The 15456-nt window shown below is 38.2% G+C and overlaps 1 protein-coding gene across 1 annotated transcript in view; it reads right to left on the bottom strand.

Annotated features, from left to right (window-relative positions):
• Nucleotides 1-15456, bottom strand: part of LOC122805490 (ras and Rab interactor 2-like) — a 1218761-nt gene that overhangs the window by 623214 nt on the left and 580091 nt on the right. The gene's annotated exons all lie outside the window — the stretch shown is intronic.

Raw genomic sequence — 15456 nt, forward strand, 5'->3', positions numbered from 1 at the left:
ATTCTTGGGCTAAGAAGTTGAGCAGTATGCATCCAACCCTTTCATACACAATATCAAAAAGATTAGTTTTGAGAGATCTCTGGAAATCAGCTAACGAGGAACACTCCTGAAGCCACTGATGTAGTAAGTTCCACAGGTGGGGTGCCTGATATGAAAAATAAAATAATTGAAACATCAGAGTTCCCCAGGCATACCTGTGGAACCACCTGCAACCCCTGAGTGGGTGATCTTAGTACCACAGTTGGGGTACACAGTACTGTAAACCTTTCAGATGGAGGGGGACTCTGGTTGTGTATAGACAAGTACACCAACATCAACATCTTAAAAATAATTCTAAATTAAACTGGCATCCAGTATAGGCTATGCAAAACAGGAGTAACATGTCGATAACTGGTAATATCAGTTAGTAACCTGGAAGCAAACTTCTGCACTACCTGTAAGTGATCCATTTCAGTGTTGGGACTCTCAGGTAAAGACCATTGCAATTATCTATCTATGTAGAGAATAAGGCATGAAGTACTACTAAGACATCAGCATGTGGCAAGAAGTGCTTTATGTTAGATGTTTCTAAAATGAAAACAAGAAGATTTTACACCTGACACCTGGTCCTGCAGTATCAACCTATAGTCTAAGGTAACACTTACTTTACTCACCTTTCCATCAATGTTAAACTAGTTTCTATCATAGAAAGTGTAATTAGGAAGTGATGGGACACTGGAATCTCTGAAGTAGCATGAACTGCCATAGCCTCAGTTTTGAGGTGTTCAGTTTCAATCGATTGCAAGAAAGCCAAGCGTGAATGGCATCAAGATGGTCAGTAAGGAATACATACACTCATCATTTCATGCTGTGGGAAGGAGAAGTGGATTGGAGTATCATCCACATAACTATGACATGCCAGTCTCCTCTCCATATCCCTCAACTGTCCAAATTTCCACAGAATATCCAGATTTTTGCCTATATTTTTGGCCCATTTCTCATAAAATTTGTGTTTTTTCTGGATTTTTGTGGCAAATCAGTCTGGCCTGACTTCACTAAATAATAACAGGTGTTTGAGTTTCAGACTTCATATCCTTCAGAAAAATGCATGGTAATACAAGGTATCTAGCAATTCTACATTCTAGCAAATTTCTCAGTTTATAAGAGCAATATTTAAAAATGTTCCCTATTTTTGGGGCTTTATCCCCCCATTATTTTTTGGCTTTGTCCAGACTTTTTGTGCTAAGAGGTTAAGAGGTATGCTCCTCTATATAATGAGGTCTTCCACTGGAAGCTTATAGACTGCAAGCAGTAGTCAGAGATTTTATTCCTGGGAGTCCACTGAAATGACAACTGGTAGCATGAATAGGAAAGAGATAGAACAAAGAACATGAAGGTACAAGCAATTATAATATCTGATAATATACAAATTGAGCTACAGCAAAAAGAAGAAGATGTGTGCTGTGAAGAAGACAGAGAATTAGAAGATGAGGCCTCTGCTGAAAATGTGATGAATGATAATGAATAGAATAGGGTTAGGAGAAATGTAAGACAGATTAAAGAATTAGTTTTTTTCAAATTCTGTTTTGGTGAAATAGCATCCATTGAGTTAGCATAACCTTTAGTGGGTGTCCTCTTAAAAATGTTTCTGTGTACTATTCATTACCTGACCATGCATGTATGTATTTCTTATCTACTACCTTTGTAAGTACAGCTAGGTGACTAATATTATGTTATGATAGCAGGATGATAAGTTGTTGTGTCTTTCGGCTTTTCCCGGTTAGGGGTCGCCACAGCGGAACTCCGGTCTGCTAATGATTGGTAGTTGATTTGTACGTGCCGAGTTACCAGCCCTGACACACAACCTTCAACAAAGGTAAGCCCATTCACGTATGTCTCCACACAGAAGACACTCTAGCTGAGAATCAAACCGGACAGCATGTTACTGTGAAGCGACAACGCTACCGCAGCACCACCACCTATAATGGCAAAGTTATCTCAGTTCCCAAGATAGGATGCTACCTATATAATGAGTGTTTACACATGCTCTCTGAAGAATAACAATTGATATTCTATTTCTAATCCAATCTAATCTAATCTAATTTCATGAAATTTAATTTAATGAATTTAAATGATAAGTTGTAAAGATAGCAATGGAGCCAGTCAGTGATTTCATATGAGAAATTACAATTGTTTATTTTTTGTAGAACTATATTACAATCTAATGTATCAAAAGGCCTTTTTTATGCCAGGAAAAAATTGAACCTAATGAGGTTTTTTTTTTTGTTTTTGTTAGGCATAGTGTTGTATATATATATCAATGTTAGAGAATATAAAGCAGCAGTAGTGTTATAATTAGTTGTAAAGCCTCACTGTATATCTGCAGGTATATGTTTGTATGTATTCAATACTTTGTTTATAAACAAGTTTTTTTTCTGGAATTTTGGGTAGCAGATATATATATATTAGTCTTCTTCTTCTTTCGGCTTTTCCCGGTTAGGGGTCGCCACAGCGGAACTCCTGTCCGCTAATGATTGGCAGTAGATTTTTACGGTGCCGAGTTGCCAGCCTGATGCCCAACCTTCAATGAAGGCATGCCCATTTATGCACGCATGTCTTTCGAAAGCTATGCCAAGCAGAGAATCGAATGGGAGAACCCCTTGCTGTGAGGTAGCAATGCTATTGCCGTACCACCGCGGAATATATATATATATATATATATATATATATATATATATATATTAGTAATATAACAAAATAGCAGTAATCAGGTTAAAAGTTTTAGCAGGGGGTACTATTAAAGCATATTTGAAGCTATCTGGAGTTGTTTTGGTGGTGAGAGACTGTGAATATACATTATCTCTGTCTCTCTTTCCTGTTTTCACACCATGTGGCACATTGAGTGCTTGTTGTTTCTGTAACAGTTACAGGCTTTATGGACTTGGGTTGCTAGCTCAAGGTCCTGCACCACACATTTTCACACACACTCACACCTAGGGACAATTTAGAGTGTCCAATCCACCTACTGCTTGTCTTCGGAACGTGGGTGGAAACAGGAGTGCCCAGAGGAAACCCACATGAAAGCAGGGAGGACATGCAGACTCTGCACAGAAGGCACCCCAGCCAAGAATTAAACCAGAGAACCTGTTGCCTTGAGGTGACAATGCTAACCGCTACACCACTGCACTGCCCTGTGAATATAACTTAGAACTTAACAAAGCATGTAGCTTTCTAACTTCAAAAAGTTTGGTTGGATAGTGTGTAAGTCAAAGTTATAAGTTATGCATATCTTTTTAAAATAGATCACTTACCTGTAATGTTGTATTTATTGTGTGGAATTGGGAGGGTTTGTGAAAAGCTTTGCATTTGAGAATTGAGGGGAAGAAATATTTTGTTGGATCTCATTAATTAGTATGTATTTGCATTTTATTTAGTTGCAGTTTGGAAAAAAAAAAGCGTATCAGTTCATTGGAAATTTATTGTTTGTCTGGAGTATTTGGGTCACTCTAAATGAAATACTTGTGTAACATATTGCATCTTTGATTTCTTAGAATCTAGCCTAGCCTTACATTTTATACACTGATGATATCAAATTTAAATGGTTATTCTGATAATTTTTCCACATAGAAGTGGCTTTGTCTCTGCCTTTCAATGTTTAAATTAACTCTTGCATGTGTCATGGAGTAGATGATCCTTTAATTCTTCTTTGTATTAGTGGGGAAAGCCTGCCTTGGATAGGATATGTTAAGATTATAGAAGGATGAACATTAACATTCATTAATTCAACTGGTGCAGTTATACACAGGTTTCCAGTCTATATCCTCAAGTTCAGCCAGCAGAATAGTGTGTTAAGACTCTTAAACAAGTCTGGACATGATTAGTCTAGGCGTACTTTTATTGTCTTTTAATGACTGGGTTTCATCATAAATAATTTTGTTCCTTTTGAGGGAATGGTCACCTAGTGACTGACTGTTGGTCTAAAGAGGGGACATTTGAGAGGCATGGGCTGAGGAAAGGTGGAAGGACATACATCAGCTGCGAGCTTGGTCCAAGTTAATCAGACCAGTAGGACAGCAATGGGGGAGGGGATGTGGCTCAATTTCACTTTAATGGTCAACAGAACAAGTGGTCACACCCACTTCCAAATTAAGGTTGTGGGATTTTCCTTATTACTGCATGATCACCCAAATAAGGCAGACAGGAATCAACTTGTTTTAGTCTGTTTTTCCAATAAAATATTTAGCTTCCTCCTCCCACTCTGCAACAGTCTATCCTCAACCACAGGAAAGGAGCAGATTCTTCAGGGTTTAATTGGGGAAACACTTTTTGGCAATGCAGATGTTTCCTTTTCAGAGTCCTGTCTTTTAGAACTTGAGGATATCCCTGTGGGTTTAGTTCCATAAAATAAACCAGGGATTTATAGACTGATACATCCTATGTCTTGACCCCAGGTGATCGGCTAATAATGACATAGGTGAAGCATACTCCAAGGTGCATTATGCATCACTGCATGATGCTATCAAAGTATTAGGCAGGTCCCGGGACCCATGGTTCTGTAAGCCGGATATATAGGTTACTTTTTGCTAACATCCTGCTCAGGCTGAGGACTGTCCCTTTTAGAGAGTCATTGTGATGGGACATATTATTTTGATACTGCAATGCCAATGGGCTGTCTAGTAGCCAGTACAATATTTGAAATGTTCAGCACTGTGCTGTAATGGGGATGAGAACTACTGGCTCCCTGACAGACTGCAGTTCACTACTTAAATAATTTCTTAATAGTAAGAGAGGTCTCAGCTAGTGCAGAAGAATACCTTCAAGCCTTCTTATCCTTTTGTGATGAATTAGGTTCCCCTTAGCAGGAGACAAATTGTTGGGCCCAGTAAAAGCTCTATTTTTTCTAGGGTTGGCAATAGATGCAGAGGCTTCAGATTTGTGGGAGGTATTTGACTCCTAATGACTTAGATGAGTGCTTGCAGAAGGCACTGACAAAACAGAATGTATCCTTGGTTCAGTTATCCGTTGCACTTTTTTCTGTATTGGCAGGCCATTCAATTTGGCTAAGGACGACAAATCTGTCTGGGTTATAAAGAGGGTTGAACATAGGTCCTCTGCTTCATTTTTAAATTATTTATTCTAATACATTTGTTCTTCTCTTAAGTGGCATGAGGATAGCCATTGTGGGTCACTCCTTCATCATGCATGCAGCAGCATGGGTGGTGCTACTTTGGGTTTTGAATAGTTTGAAAAGGGGTATCTGGCTCAAAGATCTCCAAGTTGTTTGATGTAGTGCAGGATTTGTTGCACTGCACTGGGTCTCCTCAGAGTGTCATTGCTCACACTGGCAGGAATAACGTAAGCATCACTCCAAAGAGGTTTTTGTTATCCATTGTGTTTCATGAATTTTCAAACCTAAGGTCTATGCTGCCTGACTTGACCACTGGGTGGTTAAACATTATCCCTAAATTTGTTTGGTGACAGGCAAGATCCCCAGCAGTCATTGAGTCAGCCAGGAAATGTATTAACCACAGAGGGACAAAGGCAGTTCATGTACTGCAGATCAGTGTTATTAAACATTGTAATTTTACAGACTAGGATTCTACTTGGTTTGTTCCTGATGGAGTTCACTTGCCTTAGTTTAGTTTAGATTTATTCAATGTGAATTTAGCTTTATTTGTTATTTATATAGCTATATAGGGGGTATTGGTTGTTTTATCTACCAGTTTAGTGAAGTAATAGTGCTTCTACCCTCTTAACCTCTCTTAAGGGTGGTTGTGGGGTGGCCTACCCCCATAACTTTCTCCCTGATTTCTTGGAACAGTTGGTGGGCTTTGTGGTGGGGACTGAGCAATACAATATGCTGATGAATTCTTAGAGGACTGGAGTGTATGGACACCAGTATTGATGGGCATGTTGAGGTAGTGGTAATAGATGATACCCCGACTGGTGCTGTCAGGTGATGGTATTTAGACACTTGGACATGGTATTTGTAATAAAATGTTGATAACTGGCTATGTGTTAATTAAATCTTTGATCACAATGCTAATAAATCTATGCATTTTATCTTGGCAGAGGACTCTGACCAAAAGTATCTGACAAAATTTGAATCAAAACAACAGCCACAGGAAATGCTGTGTGAAACTTGGTATATAAATAGAGTCAAATTGTTAACTCACTTCAGTAAGAAAGTCAGATAAGGAAGTTCATGAAATCAGCCTCCTGTAGCATACCTTCACTTCTTTAGATGCTTTATAGTTTTTTTTGAACATTTCTCATTGTTTTGAATATTTCATTTTCAATTCATTCTGTAAATTCTGTGCTGTGTGCATATATATTCAAAAATAAAATAGTCATTTATTTCAGGTAAAGACTTGCATTATTTCACTTTGACAATAGCTCAAGTACTCTGTAAGTGAGCTTTTAAGTACTAAATATGCAATATAATGACATATATTGGTGCTACCAATGTGTGTACTGGTAAGATAGTGAGCAAAAGCACTGCCTTCCTGCCCGTATCCTCCAAGTGCAGTTCCACAATATTTACATGCCCCTGTTGCAAGGTCTCGCACAATGGTGGGTGTATAGCCTACTAAGTTCTGCACACTACCTGCATGAAGTTTTTACAGTGCTTGGTGACCGTCGGGTTGCCAAGTGAATGTCCTGGTGCTAGAGCACTGTGGGACACTGAGAATACCATGCTATGTGCTCTGCATTTCAGCAGCTGTCTTCCCTTGCCAAGTACCAGGGGTGCCATTCAGTTTACCACTGGCACAAATAGTGAGAACAGATAAAGGTTCCAGCACTGGACAGATACTGACAACTGCACGATTCTATCTTGGAATAGTGTGCCTATCAGTATGTTGGACTAGACAATCCTGTGCTGCATCTAGCATGCACTGACAAGGCCATCTATAAATCCCATTGCCAATGCCATATATCATAAATATAGTATAAATCCAAAAATACTAATAATTATTTTCAGAATGGTCAGTTGACTCAATATACTTGCAGCCCATTCAGCTTTACTTTTAGTAGCCGAGTATTGCGAGGTCCAAGTTGAGATGTAGAATATGTATCATGAGTTTAGAAAAAAGTGTACAGCTGTTTAAGTTTCTTTACTTTGATACTGCATTGATCTCACTGGACCAAGTTCATGCATTGCCATGATGAATGCAATCAAAGCAAAAAAATGAGGGGAAATTTACAATTCCTTCACTAAGAAAAGAGAACAGAGAATTCTACAGCATCCACGTGTTAATTACAAGCAGGAACTGAAGCTAGTAGGCCTTATTGTCATTTCATGAAGTGTAAGGAAATTGTGTATACATAATGTTTACAAGCAGCAGCAGAAGTCACTATGTCAACAGCCAATGCTTTTCTCAGTATTGTAGGGAAAATACTGACTTGCTATCTTATAATGTATTGTCAAAGTAAGACCAGCAAAACTACAATTCTCAGTGATTTGCTCTGACATCTTATACATAGTAAAATAATTGAGAAAATCATTATGCAGACTTGACTGAAAGCATTTTAGCAGTGAGCTAGTTTATTAAGCCAGATGAAAATCTTTGTCAACTCCATTGCAAAGGCAAAGAAAAGGAATAATTCAGCTTCAATTACATTTGTAGAAAAATAATTTTAAAATGGATCTATAACAGCTTAGTTTGTATGAGAAGAGTTATGTCATTAAAATTACAGACTACTCTGTCTTCATTTCCTACCTGGCTACAGTAGGTGGTACTGTACTGAGCTATTTCAGGTTGCAGCCTCTAAACAATAAAATTGGCAATAAAAAGCCCCACCCCCCGATGTTAAATGGTTTGAACACCATCTGTGTAAATGCAAGCTAATTTAATGCTGTCATTTACTAATGACAAAGAAATTGCTTTGTAATATTCATTCCATCATTAGTGTCTGTACAAATCATTAACTCCCCAGGCTAACAAGACACCTTGTCACTGAGAATCACTGTCATAATATGCACAGATGGGGTTAGATTTTATAGAAGTGTATTAGCATAATGCTGGAGTTCTTCCCATAGGCAAGAGCTTGAAGTCAAGAGATATCAAAACAAAGAAGCATAGAAGCATACCGTTATGTCAGAAAGGGTTTCCTTGAATCATGCTTACCTTGAACTATTTTTTATTATACCATGATCCCCCCCAAAACGTGCACGCTGATTGGCCAGCGTGCCCGTTGTAAATCGAGTTATACTAATGGAAAAAGGTCCGGTCGCCCGGACTTTTTTCCATTAGTATAACTCGATTTTTTAAAACACTGTCTCGCTATGTTAAATGAGTTTAACATAGCGAGACAGTTTTAAAATAAGCAACGGAGATGTCCGTTGCTTATTTTAAAACTGTCTCGCTATGTTAAAATCATTTAACATAGCGAACACTGAAAAAGCAACGGAGATCTTGCTTTCTCCGTTGCTTTTGCTCAACTCTGATGTACTGCGCAGGCGCGCAGTACATCAGAACTGCCACGGATGCCAGACATCTGCGGAAGGGCAGTAAACAGGCATTATACTATGCCATTATTTAAGAAAAGTAATAGTTTCTTTTCTTAAATAATGTCATGGTATAATAGCAATAACCCACTTCTGGGTGTGGGTAATGCTAAATTTACCCACGGTTGGCTTTTGGTCCCTCGGGCCGCCTCGGGACCAAACCACGCCAACCGTGGGTAAATTTAGCATTACCCACACCCAGGCGTGGGTTATTGCTATAATATCCCTTTCACTTATAAAGCTCTCCAGTTCCTGTCTCTGTTACATCCTACTAACACTGTATTTCTTTATTTTCTTAGTATGCCGCCCATTATCCCTGGGTGTAATAGTTTTTTTCATTTTGCATTTATGCTGACCATGTAAGTCTCAATGAGTTGCTGCCGCTCTTTCAGGGGAGACAGAGAGAGTAAATCTTCAAACTAGGACAGGTCACTATGTGAGATCACATGGTGTGCTCCAAATGCAGTTGGCTGAAACTGCAATTCACAAAAAAAAAAAAAAAAAAAGGCAGGCAGAAATCAAAATGCATAAAAAACATCTTTACGTAAAAGAGTCCTCATATCATCCTCTAATTCCTCAATTATCATATCCTAACTCAGACTGTACAGTACCTTAAGAAAGGGGATTACTTTGCTACATTATGAAGAAAAGTATGCCTCCTATTCATGGGGCCATTTTTAGGCCTAGCTAATAACCCAAGATTAAAATCAAATCCTGTAAATTGCTTCTCTGAGGTGAAGACTGTAACCATTATGCCTAACTCAGAATAAAAATATGATAGTGGGAGGTGTGTGGTTGCTGGGAGCTTTGGAATTTCATTCATTTGCCAAATCCTGCTTCTGATCATTTTTGTCTAACCATGTACTGATCATTGGATTAAAGGTTTTTCAGCCAGATTTAGTATTTCCTAATAAGAGAAGATGAAATGGAAATATGATACATTTGTAATGGAGACTTTAAATATAAGCTATTATGACACTGTGTTCAGTTAAGATTTATGCTGTGCACACTATATCAGTTTCTTGGACAGCATGAACAATCTACAAAGAGATGTATTATTCTTACATAGACCATCATAGTCAGATAAACATGAACTGGTACAGTGTTAAAATTAATTAAAGATACGTGTATACACACCTGGATTATCTTTATAGAGAATTAATAATTTCAGCAATATTTTGCAGTATTTTATGTCTGTGTGTGTGTGTGTGTGTGTGTGTTTGTGTGTGTGTGTGTGTGTGTGTGTGTGTGTGTGTGTGTGTGTGTGTGTGTGTATATTTACTTCCCTTTGCTGAACAGCACTAATATTGACGTGCATAATGTTGACACCAAATGATCGACATTATGCAAATCGGCAGGCTACTATACATGCACTGAGTATTAGTCTCGGCACATGCAAAAACTTTAAAACAAAATGCAAAAAAAAAATCATTGTTTTGATGATAGGCAAACCTCCCTGCACCCTTATGTATGGGGTTGCACCCTACACACCCCCTGCTAATTATATAGTCTAACTCTGAGACTGCACATTTTACAGGGTGATGGCAAATTCCTCAGCCCTGAAAATCATACCATCTGCGACTTTTGTCAACAGTGTTGACCATCTATTTAGTCAACTAAATTGTATCAACTCAATAGATGCTGACCAAAGCACCATTCGACAAAAATAGTAATTTCCATCTATCTATATCTATACACACACATATATATATATATATATATATATATATATATATATATATATATATATATATAGATGAGACAGACAGAAATACATGTTATATATCATGCCACTAGTACTAACTCTAATTACAATGTGTATTCAGTATAGGTACTATCTAGAAATGCTTCAGTTTGAAATGTTCCCTGCATCTTTACACTGCACTTTACTTGAAATGTTGTATCTGTAAGTCTCATATACTGTTTTTTGCATGTCCATTACCTGTAAGTCTCATATATTGTATTTGGGTCTATATTATATGCTCGAAGTTTTAAAACTTTGACGCTCATATAATTGACCTTATATGACCGAAGTTTTAAAACTTCGAACATATAATAAAAAATAAATTAAAACAAAAACAACCAACCTGAACCCTCTGAGCAGAGGGCAAAGCCCCCTGCACCCCCAGAAACACCACTACTTAAATATACAAACTCTCAGGTCGCACTACAGTGAAGTAAAGGGAAATATTCCCTACGGCCATCTCACTTCACTGTAGTGCAATCTCAAAGTTGGTATATTTAAGTAGTGGGGGGTGTGGGGGTGCAGGGGGGCTAGCTCCCTACTCAGAGTGTTCAGGTAAGTTGTTTTTGTTTTTATTTATTTTTATTATGTGTTCAAAGGTTTAATACTTCGCTCATATTGGGTTGATTATATGATTATCGAAGTTTTGAAACTTCGAGCATATAATATAAACCCTTGTATTTTATAAAGTAAGTCTCATATATTGTATGCTAAGTCTCATATATTGTATTTCATATGCTAAGAGCTGCATCTGTAGCCCCATCTACTCTTTTCTGTTACTGTATATATTGTTTCCAACTTATGCCATGTATGTTACTGTATGTTATTGTACCACAGTTTTTTTCTGTGTGGAGCTTTTCTCCCCGAGCCTCCGCAGAAAATCGGTACCCGCCCAGACTTTCCCAGTAAACAAATGTAAAATAAAATAAAATAAATATCTCTATCTGTATATATATATATATATATATATATATATATATTGCATTAATTATTTAAATATTTAAGTGACATTTTACAGCATTTTTCATTCAATGTGCATTAATTAATTAATTAACTAATTAAACTACTTTTTTCATTATAATAGGGTAAACTGTTACCCATAATGCTACTTTCTGGAGCAACTCTGGAGAAGACACCCCCCACATACACACACACACACACACACACACACACACACACACACACACACACTAGACACATTTAGAAGTAAAACTTATATGTATATATTTTTGAAAATATCTTTAAAAATCAAGCACCCCAATAATGCCACAGATGTTCAAGAGAGCTAACACCACAGATTTGCTATAAAGATGCAATGTAATCAAGCTGGGCACCAAACCATCTGACTGTTTGGCATTATCAGCAGACTGTTCCATTTTATGCCCCTTTTGACAAGCAACTGATCATGGATTTCTTAGAGAATATACCATAAATCTGTGTCACTTGGTATCCTGGATAAACATATAAATGCCCATAGTCTCCTGCGTTGATCAAACTGTACACCAGTTTTCAGAAAATGAAAGATAACTGATAACTCACAAAGAATGCCATGGTAATTAGATAAGGAAGAGACTCATTGTATGATAACATAACTACTACCAGAGCCTAATATATCACTAAGCAACCTTGGACTTCAACTCTTCTGGTTATTAATAGTGTCTGTCAAGAATTCTCATCAGTAGATGCAAAATGCTATCCCTAGCCTGAATAAATGTGCTGTGTCATCCAACCTAAAAACTTCCAAGGTCCTTAAAAAACTAAAATGGACTACTGTTTGGTAAATCCTGCGGTTAGTATCCAATGTAAGTCTAAGGAGGTTTAGTTTTCGCCATGAACTCCTAGCTATTGGTTGTCTTTATTTATTTATTTATTTGTATTTATTTTCTGGGATAAAGCACTGATCTCCATGGAACTTTTTTCAGACTCAGTCTGGGAGCATGTCTACTTAGTTGACTTGCTCAGACTCACACAGCTATGCAATGGTAGCTGAGGGAATCAAACCTTGCACCACTGGACCGCAAAAAAACAGCTCATTAACAGCTCCTTAATACAATAAGCCAAATGCCAGATTATAGTTTCATGCATTCACAATCCCTCAGAATCAATCACTGTGTGATATTTTAAAACAAAACATTGAATACTTTTTGATAGGGTTGCACCATTTCTGATACCCTAAGCACACCTCATTACACGAACAGGTGTGAAGTATGGAAAAGAAAGGTCCCACCATCATCATCTCATATTCACAACAGCAATTTCCACTAAGCTGTAGTAGACAAGCTGCTTTTTATGCTTTTTATGAGTTATACTGCGGTGGTGGTGCTGTGGTAGCGTTGTCGCCTCACAGTTAGACGTTGCCTGTTCGATTTTCAGTTAGGGCGTCTTCTGTGTGGCGACATGCATGAACGGGTGTTCCTTCTTTGAAGGTTGTGCATTAGGCCTGACAAGCCAGCATGTAAAACTCTACTGCCAATCATTAGTGGACCGGAGTTCTGCTGTGGTGAACCCTAACTGGGAAAAGCCGAAAGACACAAATCTTCCACCATATTTCCAACTGCAAACTTCCCTAACAGGTCAACAAAGCTTCTCCTGGCTTATTCTATGACCTATCTGTCTATTTCATGTCTGAGGCATGCGCACCTTAATGGTAGTCCTAGGCCTGTCCCAATGATTCAGTTCTTTGTGGGCAAGATATACCAAACAAATTGTGTATCTGCCATCCATATACTGATAGAAACCATCTATTTATATACCCTGGAAATGTTTTGCTCTAGATTAAGTTAACTAGCATATGTTCACCACCTACCAGGCTCCTTAATGGATTGTATCTGTGGTGTACCAGGTGAGTAGCAGTGAAGATTGAATAAGATTGATGCAGACTACTAACTGGCTGTTGGGGCAAAGAACTTTATTCACCAATGAGGAGGGAGCCTGAGTTCATGTTTGGAGTTGAAAAATACCACCTTGATTTAATTGTTCCTACTTTTCCACATAGAATTGGCTCTGGATCCAGGCATTTTGATATTAGATGGTTTCTCTCCTTATCTGAAGTTACTCATTTGGAGAAGATTTGGGCAAGTATGGATCCCATACAATTGGATTTTTTGTTAGGTGACAGGGTTACATCAGTGCATGTCTGTCTGCCTATGTTTTTGCATATGCATCCATCAGAGCATTCATCTTTATTCTGCTGGGAGTCTTCATTGTTCATGTTGGGAATGATGAAGATATTTAGAAGGCTGTGACTGGGAAATATGACTACTCTGAATGTGAATGGTTGGCCACAGATTGTCTATAATGAACATCATGACTGAACAAAGACTGCTTATAAGTTTGCCTGGTAGCAGAGTATCGTGGGTCAAAATTCAATAATTAGCATTATCGTTAAGTCATGAGATTTGAAATTGTATATTCCAGCACTCAACTTAATAAAAGTGCTGTGCTGTCAGACAGATAGTGTTGAGTTGGGTCAGACAACTGGGACAGAGATTGGACCAACACAAGAAGTAAGTAGAGTGTCTTGGGAATACCTTGCAAATGCCTCTGCATGACATGACATGATCTCTCACCTCTCAAAAACTTTCCCCATGTAAAGATTAGAGATCTGTAAAAAAATAATCAAACAAACAACACTCATTCAAACCCCCAGTAGCTGAGGCAGCAGCAAGTGACTGATGCTTGCCATGCCAGTAACACTAAAAATTGCTGGTGGAAAGTAGGGGGAAGACCGTCATCAAGTTAAAGAAGGATGGTGCAGTGTCAACAAATGGTTCTACAAATGTGACAAGGTATCAACAGCCCGGGAAAACTGTGCTAGCTGTGTGGGGCCATGGCAAATGACTATGTTACGACTTCAAAGAGTTCATGGCATGTCATCTGGAAGCTCTGGAGGAGGAGGCTGAGGCTATAGATAGCAAGGGTGGAGGAATCCTGACTTGAAATTGAGAAATTGTCTGGGGATGGTTCTGAAGTCCAACTGTTAATGCGAAAGGACAAAAGCGCTTAACTTATGTTTTCAATAAACATGTGGTGCACTGTCTTATTTGAGGTTCTTCCTGCTTTGTTGCTGATTGCATTGGCCATTCATTTTTCTGTGTTTATTGGTGGATTGTGCGCCCAGCTGCTTTTTGTTTCTTGATAGAAGGAATGATCTGAGGAACTTCTGAGCCAAATGGACATGCCCTTCTTTGATAGGGAAATTCTAGGAGCAACTGTTTAGAATGGGACCAATTCTTCAGATTAGGCCCCTTTACCAGTCTGTCAATTTTGTTGTGACAAACTACAAGGTATAGCAAATCTGCCTGGAAGTTCTGTCGTTACCAAATACTGTTGGAGAATCATGGTTAATATGCCTTTACAATATTGAGTATAAGACAAGGATACTACTTATGGACTGACAAACAGAAGTCATAGTCTATGTTTTAGTCATGTTCCAGTTACAGAGAGATCCTCAGGTTCTGCAAAACTCAGTCCTGAAAAGTAGATTTCTTTCAGTAGTTGAGCCTCTATTTTAAGATACGCTGTGTCGATTCCAGAAAGCTAGATCAACTTTTGATCATTTTACAGCTACTGGAAAGGTCAAGAGAGTCTAATAGTAACATCTGCATGTATTTTGTTGAGCTGGAAAAGTCATGTAACTGCATAGCCTAGAATGTCTTGCAGGGCAAGTTACAAAAGTGCGGGCCTCATGCCACTGCTGCATTGTACTGAATCCGTCCAGTTGTGAACTAAGAGTTGTATTTGCATTCTTGCTTTTAAGCTGAATATATTCCCATTGACTGTAGGACCACCGATGGTGCATCTATTCTTTGTTCATGGTTTCTATCTATGAGATATCAAGGTACAGTCAAGGTTTGGAGAGTATGAAGTTTTAGTTATGAAGGCTGCATTTTTATTATTATTATTATTGCTATTGTTATTATTATTATTTACTAGTATTATTTATTTTATCAGAAGGCATTTGGTTCAAGTGTCTGTGATCTGTAGCATGCACTGGAGCTATTTGCTACTCAATGGGAGACAAGTGGGGTGAAAACCAACCTCTCTGAATCAGAACTTATGGATCTTTCTGAGACAAGCATGGTCTTCTCCTTGTAGATGGTAGAGTAGGATGACAACCTGATGGGAAGGAGTGTAAGTATCTAGGGGTCTTGTTTCAGAGTGAAGGAGGAAGAGTTAGGGAGTCTGAATAGCAGACAAGTGTAAGAGGTGTACAGGAGTGTGA

This window comes from Protopterus annectens, chromosome 6.part1 (assembly GCF_019279795.1).
Source record: "Protopterus annectens isolate FY-2018-M chromosome 6.part1, PAN1.0, whole genome shotgun sequence".
In the NCBI taxonomy this organism is placed as follows: Eukaryota; Metazoa; Chordata; order Ceratodontiformes; family Protopteridae; genus Protopterus; species Protopterus annectens.